General features: G+C 35.8%; 1 pseudogene; it reads right to left on the reverse strand.

Annotated features, from left to right (window-relative positions):
* Nucleotides 1–14,289: 14,289 nt before the first annotated feature.
* LOC111152478 overlaps nucleotides 14,290–22,839 on the reverse strand; it is a 68,649-nt pseudogene continuing 60,099 nt past the window's right edge.

Genomic DNA, 22,839 nt, shown 5'->3' on the forward strand with positions numbered 1-22,839 from the left:
TCATATTTCTAGCCATATTTTTTGACACATTCAGTAGTTATAGTAAATGTTTCTTTTGTTTATTCCAGAAAAAAAGAACCTTTTGTATTCCAACCATTTTTTAAACTTTTGAATTTGAATCTTCACACTTCTTGCACTTACTATTTTATTGTTTTAACGCATATTTTTCTAAATAGCCTATTAAAGTTGAATAGGTCAAATTGTTCAAGCATGTTCGTATCATGTTTTTTTCCCCTCTGCACTCGTGGGTGCAAACAGTATTTGAATTTATTTTATTATAGAACTCAACTCAGTTTAACTTCTGGGTAAGGATGGATGAACCCAGCCATCTCTTTCATTTCTCAAATGACTTGCGCAATTTTTCAAAGAGTTTTGATTCACTATAATCCCATTTACTTTCTCCCTGAACAAGTTGCACATAAGAAAATCCATGTGGGGATAACTCTTCTTATTTTTATTCATTATTAATGAAAAACAGAAGCATTTTATTCATGATGGCAATACATAAATTTTTGGATAAGACTATAAATGAATTATAATTGTAAACGGATATGATGTAAATATTTGTGTATGTAATTGAAACCCATAGTGAAATACATTTTGAAGCAATAAAAATTTGTTGGTACCAAAAAAACCTAAACAAACAAAAGTAAAACAAAAACTAAAAAACAGCAAAAAGGAGAGAGAATATACAACACCGAATTTATATCCAAATATGTTACTCCATTCTTCTGCTCTATTAAACCTCATTAATATGTCCCTGGAACACTGAGGTCAATAAATGTAGAACTCAAGTAGACAAAAGTCAAAAGTTTTTATATTCTCTAATACTCCCTTTGCAAACTTAGCTCCACATACTCAGAACTGACATATGTATATGGCACTTCTGAAAAAGTTTAGGATTGTTTTTCAAACTAATTGTTAGACAAATAACTAGATATGCTAGAATTCAGGGAATTATATCCAAAATAACCAAATAGCACAATCAGAGCTATGAGAATATAAATACCCTACCATGAACTTGAACTTTACATTAGGATCTATTGATATCTCACCCACAAATCAACATACTGCGAACACAAGGTTATGAAAAGAGTTCACTACATCCAGTGAGCTTGGGATCATTCAGAAGGAATACTCATAATGTTGGCACATACATATTCTGATATGGATAGCACAGGTGTCAAGTAGTGAAGAAGTGCTCCCAACACTCACAGCATCAAGAAAATTAAAACTTATTCTGACTTTTCATACAACAATAAAAATAAAGCAGATGTTTTGATGGTACACTTATGGATGTTCCCCTTTATTCTTCAAAACTGTATCTTATATGGTTTTGTCATCTTAATTGATAATATTTAGGGATAATTGGGATATTTGGCAATGAGGGAAGGAAGCTGAGGTGAAATTACTTACTCACCTGAACTAGTGATATACAAAATTACACATCAGTTCTCCAAATCAGATCAGGTCTCTAGCCACGAAGCAGGAAGTGAGCTAGACCCCTTCTTCACCTTCATTTTCACTTCCCTCCAACCTCCAAACTCTCCCTATCCCACGTCCTCTTTTATTCTTCCTAAAATAAAAGAACATATACTCACAATTTGAACAGGAATAACAACAGTATTAGCAAACACTTTCCTACATTTATTATATTTCAGGTCCACTCTAAGAGTATTATTACATGAAAAATTTCTTTAGTCTTCACGCTAACCCGAAGGGGCTGGCACTATTTTTTTCTCCATTTTCAGGTAAGGAAAACAGCACAAAAATGTAAGTAACTTGCCTATGTTACCCATCTAGTAAGTGGAAAGGCCACTTGAAGTCAGTTAATCTGCTCCACAGTACAAGAGCTTAGTCAGGATCCCAGGACTCCACAAATGCATCAGCCTGGAACTTGCTGAAATGTAAATACTAATTGAATGGGTCAGGGTTGGAGGCAGAGAGTGTGCATTTTTAATGAGCTCCCAGGTGATGCTGCTGCTGCTGCTCTCCAGACCAGATGTTGAGGAGCTGAGCATTACACTGCTGCCTTCCTATGGTAGACAAGGATAAAACAAACATGCAGTACCAAGAATCCCCCCCCCTTTTTTAGGAGGATCCCTTCTTATTTTGTGTGCTTTCTATCCCCCCAAGCTTTCCACATTTAAATTGAGCAGAAAATCTGAGATATCTGGACCCTCTAAAGCTTTAGCAAGATATATCTACTCACTACACCTGCTGTGTCAGCTCCTTGTCCTATAATTAGGTCATATTAATTTCTGAGGTTAAAGAGTTCTCTTAAAATGAACTAAGAGCATGATCCATGTTCATGTAAATTTGCTGTAAGACTGAATCTTTGGAAGGAGAAGTTGACGTTACTATCAAGATAAACTTCAAAGCCAGCTGTGAGATTATAAAAGATATCTGGTGTCTTGTCTCTTCTGGGGCCTGTTTTAAATAATTCAAGACTTTTCTGAAATGAACTTTTATATTCTCCCTATAAATATGGAATTTTATTAAGGTCTTTCTAGAATAGTAGAAATCTCTTTTTCTGTAATCACTGGGAAAAACATAAATTACTGAAATCAAATTATTATACAATGCCTTTTAGCATCCTACAACCAAAGAAAAAGGACTTGGCTAAAATATTTATATCCCTTCTTTAAATATTGCTACAGTTTAGAGGAATTGTTAGCCTTGTTTTGCTCTAAACTTTGGCTTTCTGACAGTTTTTGTTTGTTTGTTTGTTTTTACCAAGTCTCGGAATCTTTGGGCATTCTTTACAATCCTACTGAAGATTTTATCACAGAGATTTATTATTTTGACATATAATAAACAATTCTTGAATTTATCGTATCTTACATTTCATGACCTTGGTTGGCTCTAACATGTGTTTTTCTCCTTGATACATTAATATTTTTATCTTTGGGTTGTTTTTACATAATGCATATGCATAATCATGCCATCAGTCTGTTCTGACTTCTAAGTAACAGGTACAGAAATAAAATATACTATTAAAAGAGTCTCTGGGAAAAGTAGTAAATTATTTGAAGCAAGTACAGATAGTTTACTTTGAAGAGGAAATTAGTTGAAATTCTAAATATTTCCCTATTGAATTTTTTCAACTTTATTGAAGTATAATTGACAAGTAAAATCGTAAGATATTAAAAGTACACATTATGGTGATTTGATATACATATATATTGTGAAAGTGTTCCAACCATGTAGTTAATTAACACATTCCTCACTTCACATATTTATCTCTTTTTGTGTGTGTGAAAACACTTAAGTTCTACTCGTAGCAAACTTCAGTTATACAACACCCCATTAATAACTGTAGTCGCCATGTTTTACAGTGAGTATTTCCTTATTATGATCAATACCTAACTTCTTAAGATTAATCAAGTATCTGTAAATGTCATCCGTAATGATATCTGTAAACTCGTCATTACTCAAGTATCTGTAACTATGACATATTTACATATTTCTTTCATGAGAAGAAGCAGTCAATTTTCTTCAAGGATCCTTGCCTTATAGTATACGATGCACCCACACTAATTAACTTTCTTTTTTTTTAAGATTTTATTTATTTATTTGACAGACAGAGATCACAAGTAGGCAAAGAGGCAGGCAGAGAGAGGAGGAAGCAGGCTCCCCGCTGAGCAGAGAGCCAGATGAGGGGCTTGATCCCAGGACCCTGGGATCATGACCTGAGCTGAAGGCAGAGGCTTTAACCCACTGAGCCACCCAGGCGCCCCACACTAATTAACTTTTAATGTGAGTGTTTAAATCGTCCATTTAAGTTTTTCTTTCAATTGATTTGAAATTATTTCTAAATTAACTATCCAAATCATTCAAAGCAGGTGAATCAATCCCATTCAGAGGATGTTGTTCTTTTGCAAATTACTTAGGAAAAAGATAAGGCTCTAAAAGGTTACTCAAGCCTGCATATATAAGTACCTGATATCCTCAAGAAAAGTTAGGTTCAACAAGAGGACTAGAAGTCTCTTATACAGAAGCATCTGGAGTCCAGCTTTCCTGGAAAAGGCAACTCCTGTTGAGGTAGAAGCTGGTTCCAAGGTCCACAGGAGTGGAACTCCATAGCACAGAGAAGAAAGGAGAGCCTGTGAGGAGTTAGACAAAACAACCTGACCCAGAGAGAAAGGCAGTCTCCCCCAAAGAGGACACAGAACCACTCAGGACTATGAAAGCTAAACTTAGGATTTTTAAACTGAAAATAGAATATAAAATCAAAGAAGGTGGTAATTTAGAGGTAAAAGTTGTGCTAAAACTTGGGACAGGAAAGAGTAGAAAGACTGTAGCCTGAAAAGGGAAGGCGGTGACATGGTTTAAGAGAGAGGAAATCAATAATTAGTTTAACGAAATGCCAACAGATTTACAAAAACATGATTTTAAAAACACAGCCTATTCAACTATTGTTTATAATCAGGATATGGTAGATTCTGAAGTAACTTTAAGAATCTTTCTGCTTTGGGATGGGAATTATTTTGTCAGTAAAGAAAGTTTTAAAAACATGTATTTACAGTATCAATAACTGTGACATTTATAAAAATGCTTGTATCGCAAACAGGCAAAAGTACCAGAGCTTCTATTGTAAAGTTTGTGCATCTGAAATTTATCACAGTCTACAGAAAGTCTCTGCAAGTGTACTTTTCCAAATAAATGCCCTGAAATATCGGTCTTGTTATTCTTCAGCGAGGTGCATAAACTCCAGTAAAACCCGTTTACCAGTTTAATACCTTTTTTATGATAGCATAACTATATGCAACTTTGATTTATGAAAAGGAAAGCTCAAGCTCCTAACTTCTGAAATGAGTTTTCTTTACCAGCAAAAGTGCCTAAAGTCAAAGAAGTAAAAATATGTATTAATATGATATGAAAATTAGAATTTGAAATGCATATTATAGGAGTGAAAGCTTCTCATTTTCTTATTTTTTATGTCACATAGAATAACTATGTGTTTTTCTGAAAAAGATACTGGTTATCCTTCCTATCCCCACACTATACCGTCCCCCCCCCTTTTTTACTTTGTTTTGTCAATATACTGAACTGGTTTTTACAGCTTTATTTTATTGGTCTCACTAATGACATTCAAAGACTAATGACACACATAGTGATGCTGGAAGCTACAGGATGTCCCAATGATAAATATCTTAATTTTATTGTCTATAATCACAGCAACTTTTTGAGTCAGAAAGTCAACACACTGTTATCCCATACATTGGAACTTAGGGTATAGATAATTTTTCATTATCTGTTCAAAGTGAGAGACAGATACAGATTCTGAATTTTTATTTCCGAATGTCTCATTTTTAGTAATACTAAGTCCAATATATGAAACCAAGAGGGGAAAAAAAAAATCTTTATTTCTACAGTCCATCTTTAACTTTGGTAAAATGGAATCTCCCCAGATACCATGGACCCATGAAAATACCAAAATAGGAACTTTCCTGTGGTCTTTCAAAAGTGGTAGCAGAAAGATATTCCAGGATCAAGAGGGATTTCATAAGAATAGATTGCAGAATCCTACTCACTTCTGTATTCTCAACACATTCTTTATACCTGGCATACTTCATAAAGACAAAGTAGGCATCATTCAGTACTTATCTTTTATTCAAGTATTAACAAAAATTGGTTGTATCACATACACGTGTTCCAACCTGCTTCTGTTACACAGAGAGGGGAAATGTGAAATACATTTTTATTTTGCTCTAATTTAAAGCAGATCAGAAAGTATTACAGCACTCAAGACTTCATTTTCAAACATCATCTCTAATATTCAAAATAGCTAAAATGCCAAGTTAAAAAAAATATTTAATACACGCCCATGCCATTTTCAATTATTAAATAAAGTTCCCTTTGACTGTCATTTTAATAGGATGCCTTATGCAAATCTACAAAACTTACGGAACTATGGGGGAAAAATAATATGGAACATTCCCGTAATATTTCTGAAGCAGGAATTCATGTTTCCAAGAAGGGCACCATTCCTATATTTTTTTACATAACTCAGTTATAATTTGCAAATTTCTTAATCATGTTGCTGTAATAGCTAAGCTGGATTCAGTGCTGCTTCTATGCCAGGGACTACGCTGGCATTTTCATGGTTTAACTTATATAATGCTTATAAAACCTAGCCAAATTATTATCATCTATTACAGATGAAGAAACCAAGATGGGAAATTAAATAACCTGTCAAGGTTATACAGTTTATAAGTGACATTATTAGGAATAAAATCCAGGTCTGGCTGACCCAAATTCCAAGTTCTTAATCATTTTACTCTTATAATGTAGCTCGTAAGATATCTTATAAGTACTTAATTTTATTCTTATTGAGTCTCCTTTTGGAGCAGCGATTCAAGCCAACATTCTTCCCGCATTGTAAGACTCAACACTAAATTAACAATTTAGGGGCAAGTATAGAATATGTGAGAGACAGAACATTAGTTATCTATCCCACACATATTTACCTTTTTTCACATATTGATATAACCTGATTTCAGTAAGGATGGCAATGTACCTATCTAAAAGGAATACATTTCCCTCTTTTCCATATGATTATCTTTGTTTAAATGAAGCAATTCTAAATCATGAGATGTAAGCAGAAGTACATGGATAGGATTCTGGAGTGGCTTTTCAAATGGGAATATCTCATCTTACACATATCTTTGTAATCCTTTACTCTTCTAACTTGAAACAAAGATATGATTTTCAGATATCTGACAGTCTTTTTGAGAAAATGAGAATGAAGTTCAGCCCACAGATATGGCAAAGCTTGAAGAACTTGACTATTTTTGGGGTTTCTTTGTTTATGAGAAATAATCAGCTTCTATTTCAACATAGTGGAAACCACTGTTTGGGGTGTATCTTAACAACAACTGAATGAAATTCTCACCCGTATAGTCTAAAAATTAGTCCCACAGAAAAATTGTTTTGTCTTATGTAAATTTAATTCATCTTATTTATTTTCATTCTTAGGCCCTTAGAAGAAAATTAAGTGTGTGGCAACAGATGTTACTTATATTGTAAGTTAAATATTATACTTATATTGTATATGCCCAAAGACTCATTTGATTTCAAATTAAAATAATGAAAAAAATGGCTTTAAAAAGAGTATTTTGAAAATCAAACTGTTTTAATCTCATCAATGTTTCAATCATAGTTATTTGAACTGATTACAATATTTGTATTTCATGGCTCTAAAAAGGATTTTTTTTTTAAATAAAATATCAAAAAACTCTGGGGGCTTGGATGGTTCAAGCAGTTGAACACCTGACTCTCGGTTTAGGCTCAGGTCATGATTTTGAGATCCTGGGATAGAACTGGCATGGGACTCCATGCTCAGTGTGGAGCCTGTTTCAAATTCTTTCTCTCTCTCTTCTCCTTCTGCTCCCCCTTCCTGCACCCATTCTATCTCTCTCTCTCTCTAAAATAAGCAATAAAATCTTTAAAAAAATCAAGCAACCTCCAAATCATATCCAAATAATCAAAGAAAAATATGGTTAAAATTAGTATTATTTATGAAAATGTTCAAAGAAGGGGTGCCTGGGTGGCCAAGTGGGTTAAAGCCTTGCCTTCAGCTCAGGTCATGATCCCAAGGTCCTGGGATTGAGCCCCACCATCAGGCTCTCTGCTCAGCAGGGAGCCTGCTTCCTCCTCTCACTCTGCCTGCCTTTCTGCCTACTTGTAATCTCTGCCTGTCAAATAAAAAAATAAAAAAATAATTAAAAATCTTAATACAAAAAGAAAATGTTCAAGGAAGAAAAGAAGTGAAGAACAAAAACAAAAAAGAAAGAATACACAATTCACTACACAAAAAATAAGATTAATTTCTTTCAATGGCAAAGATAAAAGCAGCACCACGAAATACTCAGTTTTGGTTCTATTAGTATATTTTATAAAATTTGTAGAAAAAAATGAGACTGCCCTATTTCCACTTTTACTATTTTGCTAAAAAAATATTTTACTTTCGAACAAAATAGAGGCAAGGTGAGCTTTGTACACTGAAGTTAATTCTGAAAAAGAGACACAATTTTATATTTGTTCTTTTTACATGAATCTCATAAAATTAAAAAAATAAATAAATAAAAACCCCAGAGGGGCACCTGGGTGGCTCAGTGGGTTAAAGCCTCTGCCTTCAGCTCAGGTCATGATCCCAGGGTTCTGGGATGGAGCCCTGCATTGGTCTCTCTGCTCAGCGGGGAGCCTGCTTCCTCCTCTCTATACCTGCCTCTCTGCCTACTTGTGATCTCTGTCTGTCAAATAAATAAATAAAATCTTTTAAAAAAATTAAAAAATTAAAAAATAAAAACCTCAGAAGCAGTAGGAAATGACTTTCACAAATACAAAAGAAAAATCTAATTGAAATATATAATCTAGAGAGCAAAATTTCTAAACCTATTTTCTTATGAAGTAAATGCAGTGATGATTCTATGAGATAGATATATGTGTGGTGAGGCTAAGGAGATGGAGGGGGAAGGAGAATATTTTAAAAACCCTGAAATTAGAGAAGTGAATATCAATCATTCTCATACAATACACATACTAGTAAAAGAGTTTACTGTCCTATTCAGAGACCCTCAGTTCTGGTTTTCCCTGTGGTCTGATTGTCTTTTCTCTTTATTACCATCAGAGAATTAGATGCTTATCAATAATGAAGTTTCAGAAGGTGGCCCCCCATGGGCACCCATTACTTTCTTCCTCTGTAGTCAGCTACCAGGAGATAGAGAGTGATTGACAGATGACTCTGGGGTGTAATCCTCCAGGCCCAGTTGTGTGCCTCCAGATTGAATCTCAGTGTTGAGACTTTTCCAAGACTCTTCCAAGGACACCCTGGGGGACCCTAATTGAACTCCAGGGGACTGAACTTAATTCATTTTCAATCCTCAATCACTCACAGCCTAGAGAAACCTCTTTATGCCCAGAAACATCTTGAAGTGTAGAAACAATGAACAAGAGCCAAGCTAGAAGATCTAGGCTCCTAGTGTATTCAACATATTTTTTTTTCCCCCTAGGCACATAAGGTGAGCTTTGTGCTTTTGATAGTGGATAGTGCCATTGCCTCTGCCTGGAGTACCCTTCCTTTCCTCACTCTATTTCTCTGTAAAATTTTACATTCTTTTGAAATCTAACTCTAAAGTCTTCTTTCCTAAGAAGCCTTTCCTAGGTTCTCACATCATCCTCTGAATTCTGCACCATTTTCTTGGCCTCTCCTGTTAACACTTATATTAGTTTTTTATAGTAGGTGTTTGCATATTTATTGTGACTACTTAATGCCAAGGAAAGTCTATTTTTTATTCTCTTACATCTCCTTTTGTATTTAAGAATTGCACAGTGTTTATTACATGAATGAGAGTATCTTGGCCCAAGTCACAAAATGCCTTTATGTCTATTTCCTCTTATACAAAATGTGAATAACAAATTATGCTCTAGGGAGAATTGTTATTGGGATAATCAAACAAAATGTGTTTTAGAAAACACATAGCTTGAGGCTCTATATAAATATCAATTGTTAAAAAGTAATGTGTTTGGGGATAGCACATAGTATATTCTATAACACTTCTGTGGGCTTTGTAAAATGAGCTGTATGAAGTCAGAAAAAGGGGGCCCTAGAGATTAGCAACCAGGCTTGATAATCTGTAATTTATAAAATGGGATTTGCTATTTACTGGGAGTTGTAGAAATCCCTCCTGGGTCTGATTCACTGTCTCCAAATGTCTAGAAAACACAGATATACCAGGCTTACGGGAGCACAACACAAGTATTTCCCATTCCAGCTACATTTTAGCTTCTGGAAGTGGCTCTGATAGTGAAATTAGCATATGGCCAATTTACTGGATGCCCAGAGGTTCCTGGATCATGCTGATACATCTTTATCTACTCATTAAGATTATGGCCTAAAATTCGCTTTTCTTGACTTTATGTCTATTACTCTTGAAGTATTATAGATAAACAGCTCATTCATATTATGCTTCACTTTCTCCTTCTATGAAAGGGATTAATTAACACTAAGCTAAAAAATATGCTTGATAAATATGTCAACTTACACCCAATTATATGTAATGTGTTCTCAATGGGCAGGAGGTAGGAAATGATCTTCTCATTACATATACCTATAATGCTTTCCAAAAAAATTTTGTTATTACTAGGGCAACATTTAAACCAGTATATAGATGATTCATACACAGTATGTTTGCTATTATTATATTCATATCTTAATAAGGTCTCTTCCAGGAAAATATAATGTATATGTATACCCTGAACCAGCTTGTTGAACAACCTCCTCTTGTTCTGATCTGAATGAAATAAAATTTTCTTTCATTTCCCATTTAAAAAAAAAAATCTATCTAATGAGGACCATCTTCCCTGTCCTCAGATAAAACTTGGCCAGGTCTCACAGATATTCTCCTTATTTTGTTACTCTCAAGGAACTGATAGGTTACAGGAACATTCTCAACTCAAAGATGAAAATGTTCAGTCCTGTGCAATGATTAAAGCTCTGAGCCCAATTTGCCATCTTCTTCACCTTCCATTTCTACACATGGCACTTAACAGTGCATCCCGTATTGTAGACATTTGGTGAGGCAGATGATCACTTCTTCCCTTTTGTTGTGCGGGTGTTTTCCTAAAGACTTCAGAGGCTTCACTCGTGGGTAAAACATGGGTGATACCTCTCCTCTGACTTAGGACTTCCCTCTTCCTCCCGCTCTTCACTACCGCACTCCACACTCTCAGTTCCATCCTCTGTTTGCTGCTGTTGCTGTTGTTTTTATATTTAATGCTTTAAGAAAAAGTTTTGTTTTGTTTTGTTTTATATATATATATATTTGAGAGAAAGAGAGCACACATACAAGCAGAGGCGCAGCAGGCAGAGGGAGAAGCAGGCTCCCCAGGGCTTGATTGAGGTTCGCTGGATCATGACCTGAGCCTGAGGCAAACGCTTAATCTACTGAGCCACTCAGGCACCCCTCCCATCCTCTCTTTGAGTTGCTTCCATTGCTCCATTGAGTTGCTTCCAAACATCATGATCATGTTTTACATAATTTTAAAAAGATTACGAGAAAAAGGTATGCAAGTATATAAGTTAAATATGTAAATACTTACTTGTAAGTATGGGGAAGGGAGAAGAAGGGAATAGAAGGTTACTACCTACTTGAAGAAATAATAAAAAGCCAAGTTTATTCAGATATTGTGATTGTGAACGTCGCTAAATCAGGACATGGAGAAAGAAGTCTCTGGAGTCTGGAACAGTAATCACCACTCAAGAAGAAGATATAATTTAGGGGAGGATCGCTTGACTGGGGATGAGTCGGGAATCTGAGAGCACAGTCTTAGAAACATCAGCAGGACTAGAAGCTACTTTCAAATCATTTAAGGCAGATTATAAGACTGAATTAACTGTGGGTCCACAGGACAAGTCTCCACTGACGTAGGATGTCAAAGACTAAGGAACACAAGAACCTGGAAAATAAATTTCAGCACAGGGACAAAAAAGACAGTTTGGGACATTGTTAGAGACAGAGAAATGCTGAGAAATAGCAGGTAATTGAGAGTAGGGGAAATGCAGAGGCAAAGTTTACACAGAGAGTTTACTGTTTCAAATGTGAGCAACTTGCAAAATTGGAGAGTCCTAAAGTAAAGCTTATTATGTTCAGTTTACTCTGGAGTTACAAATATGAGGGCTGAGGTAGAGATTTAAAAAGGAAATTTTAAAAATAGACACATATATGATATGATATGTACCTGAATCTTATGCACATATTTTATTATTTCTACCATATGTATACTTTACATATACATATATGTGTATATACATATGTGCACATGGGAACCAGGAAAAGGAAACAAAACTAGATTTAGTAAATATATTAAAAACTCTGCGACTGTACAATTGTATTTCAGATTGTAAACTCATAGAAGGAAGGTAGCTTAAATAGGTAGTCATTCTGCTTATCCATGGATTTTGCGAACTTATAAGAACCTTAGCAGAAACTAAGTCTAAAATAAGTATGAGTTCAAATATGCTGAACAATGGACAATGGACAGCAAGGGCTGGCAAACCTTAAACAAGTAATCTTTTTCTTTTTAAAATTTCTATCATAATTCAGAAGTAACATTGTATTAGTTGTTTAGAACTAATTACAGTGGAAGAGAAAGAGTTAAAAAGACTGGCCTCTCTCTGATCTTTCCTTTCTTGGTTCCCAAAGATTTTCCTCAGAAAAAGAACAGAAGGTGGCGTCATAGATTAATCTCTTTTTAAACGTGGTAGCTGGACCTCTGGGTAAGTAGGACTAATAATATTTGTGGGGAGTAGAGTCCTTCTGAATGAAATGTTCTTAATAGTTTGCCTCTAGGTTAGAATTGCAATTGATAAACAGAATATGTAAATTTATGAAGCAAAGCTCTTTGGAGAATTTTGTATAATCCATATTCTTTTTGAGCTATAAAGTGAAAATATTTCACAAATTAAATACTCCTTGCTGTATGAGATGACCAATAAAATATATTAGAGACCTCATCCATTACTCTGGACCATAGGACACATGTCCAATGTGGGAAGAAAAGGCTTAGGGTGCCACATACAAAATCTTAGCCTCCTGTCTGCTTTAACTGGGTAAATAAAGCTTGGTGCTGGGTAAGGTTATGTCTGATAATCTGACTGGACAATATGATATATTTATGTCTACTCAGATTGGTGCAATGATCATTGTCTTTCAGTCCAATAAATTGAAATATTTTAGTAGGAAAATAACAGGGTAGAAAAATACAGTAAGAATAAGACACTTGATGGTTTTTACTCAATATAAACTAGTGAAAGATTTCAGGCAAATTATTTGGGGTAAGTGTTACCAATAAAATTTGGAGCAAATAGAAATTGACTAAGGGAAACAGTTTAAGTGGATTAATAGCAAATGTAAGGCTAAAAGAAAGGTAGCAAAAATTATATTCATTTGCTATTGTTAACAAACCTGGTAGAAGTAGATCAGCACAGTCCAACAGAAATATAACATAAGCCACAAATGCAAGTAAGAGTTGGTTCTGATTATCTCGGTGATGACCTATGGGACAAGAAAATATTTTTGGAAACTTAGTTGTAGTTCGTATGATGTTCTGATTTTAAACATATGTAGAAATTCTTATGGAAATGGATCAGCTGGGAAATGTGAACTTGGCTATAGAAAATTACAGATGAAAATAAGTGTCTCCATCAATACCTATAAATAGGCTCAAATAACTGTGAATGCTGGAGGAAAAAAGTGAAAGAGCTTGTCAAAGAATATCAAAAGACCTATGGAATGATATGGTCATAAATATAAATATAAATTAAAATGTACATTTAAAAAATTTTTCTTCCAGGTTTTTATGTAAATTTCAGTTACAGTGTAATACTAGTTTCAGGTGTAAGGTTTAGTGATTCATCATTTACATACAACAGCCAGTGCATAACGCAAATGCCCTCCTTAATCCCCATCACCCATCACCCCATCACCCTAACCCATCTCCTTGCTTACCTCCCCTCCAGGAACCCTCAGTTTGTTCTCTATACCTAAGAGTCTATTTTTGGTTTGCCTCTCTTATTCCCCCCCTTCCCATATGGTCATCTGTTTTGCTTCTTAAATTCCATATTTGAGGGGTGCCTGGGTGGCTCAGTGGGTTAAAGCCTCTGCCTTCAGCTCAGGTCATGATCCCAGGGTCCTGGGATCAAGCCCCACATCGGGCTCTTTGCTCAGCAGGGAGCCTGCTTCCCTTCCTCTCTTTCTGCCTGCCTCTCTGCCTACTTGTAATCTCTGTCAAATAAATAAATAAAATATTTTAAAAAAATTCCATATTTGAGTGAAATCATATAGTATTTGTCTTTCTCTGACTGACTTTTTTCACTTAGCATAATATATTCTAGCTCCATCCACATTGTTGCAAGTGGAAAGATTTCATTCTTTTTTCTCACATTTTCTTTATCCACTCATCAGTTGATGGACATTTAGGATCTTTCCATAATTTGGCTATTGCTGATAAGGCTGCTATAATCATCAGGGTGCATGTATCCCTTCAAATCATTATTTATGCAACCTTAGTAAATACCAAGGAATGGCAACTAGATATGACCAATATCTAGACTAGGCAGAAAAAAAATTATAACAAGTTGACCTGTGATCAATTTCTTTTTTCTTTCTTCCTTTTCTTTCTTTCTTTCTTTCTTTCTCTTCTTTCTTTCTTTCTTTCTTTCTTTCTTTCTTTCTTTCTTTCTTTCTTTCTTTCTTGTTTTAATTACAAGGTGCCAATGACACTTTATTTTTCCTTTTTAGCATCCTGTTCTGCAGCTTCCTTGGCCCTTTTTACTCAGATGCAAAGAGCCACACATCAGGATGGCTTATGCAAACATTGACCAATGCCTTGAAGTTATTCTCTTGCTCTGTAATGATTCTGTTTTTCTTCTTTTTATAGACACTTGGCATGTGCATGACTGGTCCTGTCAGCTCTGTAGTCAGTTTGAGTTCTTCAGCAGAGCTGTCTCCTTTCTTAGGGGTGGAGAGCTTCCTGGGGAAGAGGGTAAGCTTGGAGTGGTACTAGTTCAGCCATTGCACATTGGGCTGCATGGAATCAGTGGATTTGTTCCACCTTCTTGGATCCACTGAGATACCAATGGTCCATGCCACCTTCTTGTGGATGCCAGCTACCCATAACTCTTCCTAGCTGAAGCCCCTTCCAGCTCACACTTTGGTGTGATACTCATAGTGGGACACCTCACAACTGGCCAGACAGGTCTTAGAAGGGAGGGCGCAAGACAATGGGGCATACCTTGGCTTGCCAGGACTTGTGTCTGCAGATCTTTCTTGCAGGCTGGTTGAACCCATAGCCATGCACATCTGTCAGTTCTTGTGGCAGTGGGACTTCAAGATCATGCCATTCTGACTGGATACTGTGGCTTCTGCCTATGGGGCTATGGGCAGTGGAGACGGCAGTGGGTCAAGGCCCAGGCTCCAGCTAGACGCAGTTGCCTGCCTGCCCCAAGAGCCTAGGCCCAACCTTCTCCAGTGTGATCAGTTTCTTCTATGATTAATGGACAAGGGAATACTTCAGAGGAAAGAAAAAAAAAGGCACATGACCTTGTAAATATGATAATTGAATGTCTGGGGAAATAGATTAATGATACGAGTCATTATCTATGAAGTATTCTTAATGTCCCTGGATTAGGATTGCTTAGGAAAAACAAACATAATTTATAGATAATGTCACATAAACTATACAAGCCTCTTGAGAATAGGACATAGATATTTCATTACATCTTGCTGTATGTGCTAACCTGTGAACCTCTTATAGAAACCTCTCCTGTTACTCTGGAGCAGAAAGCATGTGTATAATGTGGAAAGGAATGGCCCATGGAGCCACATGGGATGATCACATGGGATAGATTCTAGAAACATTAATTTGCTGAAAAATGATATTTTAAGAAGAAGTTGGTGTGAGCATTCTAGGCAACTGTTGCATATGATTTTGAAATTATTTCATTGTTCTAATTTTCTTTTTCATAGAATGGTGGTATTCTATTCTTATATCTCTTCTTGCCTCTAAGACAAAATTAGAGTTGGGGTAATTCAGTGGAGTGAAAGAGAACAAGCTCTAGAGGAGATGATAGGGCTGCTAATTGAGAGAAGCAAACCTCAAAAGGCACCAAGTGAAATCTTTCTGGCTTGCACTGAGCAGAATAAGTGAGTGGGTCAGATGCTTTTATATATATTGTGGAACCTTAATTTCACTGTGGAATCAACAGATTCACTTGAAAATGTGAGAGGTTCCCACTGTCAAAGTTTGTGGGGTAGGGACAAATTTGAAGCTGTCCTTATGACTGGCATCATGCTATTATATAGCAACCACTGTGTAACCCTTTGAGTGAGCTTGGATAGACAAATGTGTTAGCATACATCAAGATGGGCTCTTGAAGGTTAAAATTTCATTCTATAACTTGTATGTTCTTAAAGTAAATTTCATTGTCCATTTCAGAGGGATCTGTGTCTAAAATGCATATGCCATTGTTCTAGATGAATATGCATATTAGACCAGTGAGAATAAAGGAATACAGAAAGGCTTATATAAGAACGGTTTGATACTCTACTCTGTTGAGCCTCTTCCTTCACAGATAAAACATTTCTGGCTGAAAACAGTCTGACTTTTAAGCCCAGTGAGTTAAAAATGAAGAACAAAATGTGGGGAAATGTTTGGCATCTAAAGAAAGTAAGCTTCCTTCTCTCTTCCATCCTTTGTGGGAAAAACATATCAGCTCATGTGAACGGTAAGTATTGGGCTACTGATAATGTGGAAATCTATCATTCTCTTGTCTCTCTTTGTAATATCCCTGTAAAAATTGTAGTATGACAAGATCTCAGGCTGCCCTTGATTGTTCAGTTAGAAACCTGATCCCACAGGAGGTTTGAGGTACAGATTTAACTGTTACAGGTGTGTATATCATTGCTTTTCCCCTCCCTGACATCTCACTTTGGGATTACCTCTCTTCTCTTTCATGTGTCAGTCTAGACATTCCAGATCCTGGACACCCAGAGACCACCAAACCCATTTCTTCCAACTACACCCAGTGGCTACTGAGGATTGCTGACAAGTTTGAGGTATGATGTCTCATTTTTTAAAATAGGAAGATTTTTGTCTTATACACTTCTTCTGCATATATCTTTTGCAAATCTGTGACTGGAGAAGGTAAATGGTTAGGGTTTTCACTTTAAATATTGTGGTTTTCAGCCAAGTATTATTTCATCCTGACTAGCATCCATGTTGTGCTTTATTGCCACCTATGACTCCATCCATTTGGGTTGGCTAAGCAGCGCAGGGTGGAAAAGTGAAGCACTACCTATATTTTTGCAAACATTACATCATATCATGAATATTTGGAAATGTCAGGGTGAATGCCCCTGATGTCGTATTTCCTTTCTTGGTGGCACAAAAGGATGAATCAATGTAGGTACACCTGTTAGTTGGGAATGAAGCCAGCATCATTGATTTAAGAGTTCAGCATGTGCAGATGCTGCTAGGGGTCTCTCTTGCATCAATTATTATGGAAGTCATGACTTAAAAAAAAAAAAAAGAGAGATTGTGTCTCTTTAATCAACTTCAGTTGGTGGTGATAACACAGTTGTAAAATTTAGCCTTTGAATAAATAGAAGGTAAGAGACTGAATTCTGGTTTTTATAAGAACATGTCAGTTTTTTATAATAACTGTTTAAATCCCTAGACTCATCAGATGTGTAGAGTTAGCATTTGAAACTTACACTTAACAGCAGTTACTTCAACTGTATAGTATGTGGGAGAGGAAAAAAAAATAACATTAATTATCTGATTGATTTCAAAAAGAATTTAGAGTATTTTATGTTTTTTTTTCCTTAAGATTTTATTTATTTATTTAAAAGAGAGAGAGGAGATCACAAGTAGGCACAGAGGCAGGCAGAGAAAGAAGGGGAAAACAGGCTCCCCACTGAGCAGAGAGCCCAATGTGGGGCTTGATCCCAGGACCCTGAGATCATGACCTGAGCTGAAGGCAGAGGCTTAACCCACTGAGCCACCCCGGCTCCCCAAGTATGTTATGTTTTATAACCCTGCTTTTCCTAATAATCCTGAGTTACCTGGGATGGGGGGAAAAAAAAAGCAATTTAGAGTTGAGTAATTGTATGTTGTATTACCAAAATAACTACTGTCAATAAGAGAAGAGATGCAAAGACAAATAATTCAGATTTAATTTCTACTAATTAGAACCAAAAAGAATCTTTGAACACTTTAGACAAAAAAAGCATTTGGGTATAGTGTCTTTAGTACTCTTTACAATATTTTTTTTCTTTCTATTCCTTTATTATTTTAGGAATAAGTCAAGATATAATTTCCCCATCTTTTCTTAGTTCCATCTTTCTTATCAGATGCGTTACAAAAAGATAGATTTTTGTTACTTCAAAATCAATATTAGAAGAACTAACTTAATCACACCTAATTTATAGATAACATAAAATATAGATAACTCAAAACTGATTTTATTTAAATTACTTTATACTGTATTTATGGATGCCTGGGTGGCTCAGTCAGTTAATTGTCTGCCTTTGGCTTAGGTCATGATCCCAGGGTCCTGGAATAAGGTCCTGCCTCTCGCTTTTTGCTCAGCAGGGAACCTGCTTCTCCCTCTACCTCTGCTTTTCATTCTCTCATGAATAAATAAATAAAATCTTTTTAAAAATAGTATATTTATTTGTTTTAGGTTTAACTTTTAAGTTCCTAATTCTGGTAAGCTATGTGCTAAATATTTCAGAAATATTTGAGTTTTACTATATGTTGATCATATTTTACATACTGATAGATAATAGAAATAAACAAGAGAGCCCTAAGTGATTGTTTTTCTGATTTGGGTGTGACACAGAAATTGATGATATAAATATTGGGTATAATTTTCAGGTAGTATGTGATGAATACTAGAAAAAAAAATATAAAGGAAGTAGGAACAAGATAATTTCACAGGAGTGCCATTACGGATAGAATGGTAGAATGAATTTTGAGGAGAGAACTGAATAAAGTTGCAACTATCTGAGAAAAAAACTATATTTCACATATTGATGACAATATGGGAAAATTCTTGGGGCAGAAGCACTCTGTGTGGTTTAAGTGGAATGAACCTGAGGAAAATCAGAAAATAAAGAAAGAGAGAAGACCAGGAGCTTAATCATGTAGTTCTTTGTAAATCGTGGGGAAACTGATTTTTACTCTGGTGTGATGAAAAAACTTTGCAGGGTTTGAATAGGGGAGCAAGACAATTAAGTGTGGTTTTAGCCTTTCCATAATATGATTATAGTTATAACTACTACCACGCACCCACACACAAAAGTAGAATAAGGGAGGGAGAAGTCAAGATGGCAGAGGAATAGCAGACTGAGATGACATCAGGTCGCAGGAATTCAGTTAGATAGTTATCAAAGCATTTCAAACACCTACAAACCTAACAGGAGATCGAAGAGAAGAAGAGCAGCAATTATGGAAACAGAAAATCGACCGCTTTCTGAAAGGGACACTACAAGTGGCAGATCCAGGGAGTTCCACCTTTATCTGCCGGAAGAGCAGAATGGCAGGAATCTGCTATGTTTGGAAACTCCAAACGGGGCTGTGTGCCAGAGATGGAAATGCTCAGTCACAGGCTGGTGAGCTTGGAGGGAGGCTGGAGACCAGGGAAAAAGGAGTGATTGACTGCTTTTCTCTGAGGGTGCACTGAGGAATGGGCCCTGAGCTCTTGTCTACCCCTGGCGAGAGATTGGGAGGTCACTATTTTCATCCTGTCCTGCAGAGCTCTATGGAAAGCATTCAGGGAACAAAAGCTCCCAAGAACAAGCCCAAGCAGATTACTTAGCCTGGCCCCTGGCAAGGGCAGCACAATTTCCCTGGGACAAAGACATTTGAGAATCTCTACAACAGGCATATCCCCCAGAAGATCAGTAAGAACATCCAGCCAAGACCAAGCTCACTGATCAAGGAGAACAGCAGAATTCCAGAGGAAGGGAAAACAAAGCATGGAACTGATGGTTTTCTCCCCATGATTATTTAGTCTTGCAAAGTTAATCAAATTTTTTTAATTTTGTTTTTCTTATTCTAATTTTTTTTAACATTTCCTCTTTCCACTTTGAACATTTTTAACTAGTTTATCTTAACAATACCCTTCTAAAATTTTTTTAAACCTTCATTATTATAGTCATATTTTATCCTTCATTGTATCTAACTTTATATATTTATTTATTTATTTTTGTATACATATAGGGTTTTTTCTTCTAAAAAACTTTTGAGATACAATGTCTTCTAATAGATCAAAATATACCCTAAATCTAGCACAGGGCTTTGTTCTAGTCTCCATCCTGAGCAAATTCTCTCCACTTTCTTTTTCTTTCATTTTCCAACCAACTTATCTTATCAATTCTTTTTTTAGAATTTTTTTTTTAAATTTTCATCTTTACAGTCATACTTTATTCCTTCAGCATGTTTACCCTTATTTTTGTATATATATATATGTTTTTCTTACTTTAAAATTTTAGGATGTAGTTTCTTCTAAGAGACCAAAATACACCCAAAATCAAGTGGGTGGCTCTGTTCTATTCACCAGTCTAGTACATATGTTTAATTATTTAAAAAAAAACATTTAAACTTTTTTTTATCCCCTTTCTTCTTCCCTTGATTTGGGGCCTCTTCTGATTCAGTTAGCAAACATTTTTCTGGGGTCCTTGCCACTCTTTTAGTATTTTATTCTCTTGTTCATATATTCTTACCTGGATAAAATGACAAGGCAGAAAAACTCACCACAAAACAAAACAAAACAAAAAACAAGAGGCAGTACTGAAGGCAAGTAACCTAATCAATATGGACATTGGCAATATATCAGATCTAGAGTTCAGAATGATGATTCTCAAGGTGCTAGCTGGGCTCGAAAAAGGCATGGAAGATATTAGAGAAACACTGTCTGGAGAAATAAAAGACCTTTCTGGAGAAATGAAGGAACTAAAATCTAACCAAGCTGAAATAAAAAAAGCTATTAATGAGGGGCGCCTGGGTGGCTCAGTGGGTTAAGCCGCTGCCTTCGGCTCAGGTCATGATCCCAGGTCCTGGGTTCAAGCCCCACATCGGGCTTTCTGCTCAACAGGGAGCCTGCTTCCTCCTCTCTCTCTGCCTGCCTCTCTGCCTACTTGTGATTTCTCTCTGTCAAATAAATAAATAAAATCTTTATAAAAAACAGCTATTAATGAGGTACAATAGAAAATGGAGGCTCTTACTGCTAGGATAAAGGAGGCAGAAGAGAGAATTAGTAATATAGCAGATCAAATGATGGAGAATAAAGAAGCTGAGCAAAGGAGAGACAAATGACTGGACCATGAGGGGAGAATTTGAGAGATAAGTGATACCATAAGATGAAACAATATTAGAATAATTGAGATTCCAAAAGAAAAGAGAGCAGAGGCAGAAGGTATATTAGAGAGAATTATTGTAGAGAATTTCCCTAATATGGCAAAGGGAATAAGCTCGGGACAAGAAGTCTGTAACATACAATGGTAAATATATTAGATTGGTATCAAGACTTATCCACAGAGACCTGGCAGGCCCAAAAAAACTGACATATTCAGAGTACTAAATGAGAAAAACATGCAGCCAAGAATACTATATCCAGGTAGGCTATCAATAAAAATAGAAGGAGAGATAAAAAGCTCCCAGGACAAACAAAAACTAAAAGAATTTGTAAACACCAAACAAGCCCTACACAAAATACTGAAAAGGGTCCTCTAAGCAAAGAGAGAGCCTAAAAGTAGTACACCAGAAAGGAACAGAGACAATATACAGTAACAGTCACTTTATGGGCAATACAATGGCACTAAATTCATATCTTTCAGTAGTTACCCTAAATGTAAATGGGCCAAAAGCCCCAATCAAAAGACACAGAGTATAAGAATGGATAAAAAACCAAAACCCATCAATATGCTGTCTATAAGAAACTCATTTTAGACCCAAAGACAACTCCAGATTTAAAGTGAGGGGGTGAAAACCAATTTACTTTTCTAGTGGACATCAAAAGAAAGCAGGGGTAACAATCCTTATAACAGATCAATCAGATTTTAAGCCAAAGACAATAATAAGAGATGAGGAAGGACACTATATCATATCCAAAGGGTCTGTCAAACAAGGAGATATAACAATTTTAAATATCTATGCCCTTTACATGGGAGAAGCCAACTATATAAACCACTTAATAACAAAATCGAAGAAACTAATCGACAATAATACAATAACAGTAGGAGACTTTACAGTCCCCTCACTGAAATGGACAGATCATCCAAGCAAAAGATCAACAAGGAAATAAAGGCTTTAAATGACACAGTGGACCAGATGGACATCACAGATATATTCAGAACATTCCATCCCAAAGCAACAGAATACACATTCTTCTCTACTGCACATGGAACATTCTCCAAAATAAATCACATCCTGGGTCACAAATCAGGTCTCAACTGGTACCAAAAGATTGGCATCACTCCCTGCATAATTTCAGACCACAGTGCTCTGAAGCTAGAACTCAATCACAAGAGGAAAGTTGGAAAGAACCCAAATACATGGAGGTTAAAGAGCATCCTACTAAAGAACGAATGGGCCAACCAGGAAATTGAAGAAGAATTGAAAAAATTCATGGAAACAAATGATAATGAAAACACAACTGTTCAAAAATCTGTGGGACACAGACAAGGCAGTCCTGAGAGGAAAATATATAATGATACAAGCCTTTCTCAAGAAACAAGAAAGGTCTCAAGTACACAACCTAACCTTACACCTAAAGTAGCTGGAGAAAGAACAACAAAGAAAGCTTAACCCAGCAGGAGAACAGAAATCATAAAGATCAGAGCACAAATCAATGAAATAGAAACCAAAACCAAAACCAAAACCAAAAACAAAAAGCAAAACAAAACAAACAAACAAAAAAACACAAAAAAACAAACAAACAAAAACCAGTAGAACAAATCAATGAAAGTAGTAGCTGGTTCTTTGAAAGAATTAATAAGATTGATAAACCTCTGGCCAGACTTGTCAAAAAGAAAAGAGAAAGGACCCAAATAAATAAAATCATGAATGGAAGACGGAGATCACAACCAATACCAAAGAAATACAATTATATGAACATATTATGAGCAACTATACATGATCAAATTTGACAATCTGAAAGAAATGGATGCATTCCTAGAGACATATAAACTACCAAAACTGAACCAGGAAGAAATAGAAAACCTGAGCAGATCCATAACCAGTAAGGAGATTGAAGCAGTCATCAATAAT

Source organism: Enhydra lutris, unplaced genomic scaffold, assembly GCF_002288905.1.
Source record: "Enhydra lutris kenyoni isolate GAN:26980312 unplaced genomic scaffold, ASM228890v2 scaffoldscaffold28, whole genome shotgun sequence".
Taxonomy (NCBI): domain Eukaryota; kingdom Metazoa; phylum Chordata; class Mammalia; order Carnivora; family Mustelidae; genus Enhydra; species Enhydra lutris.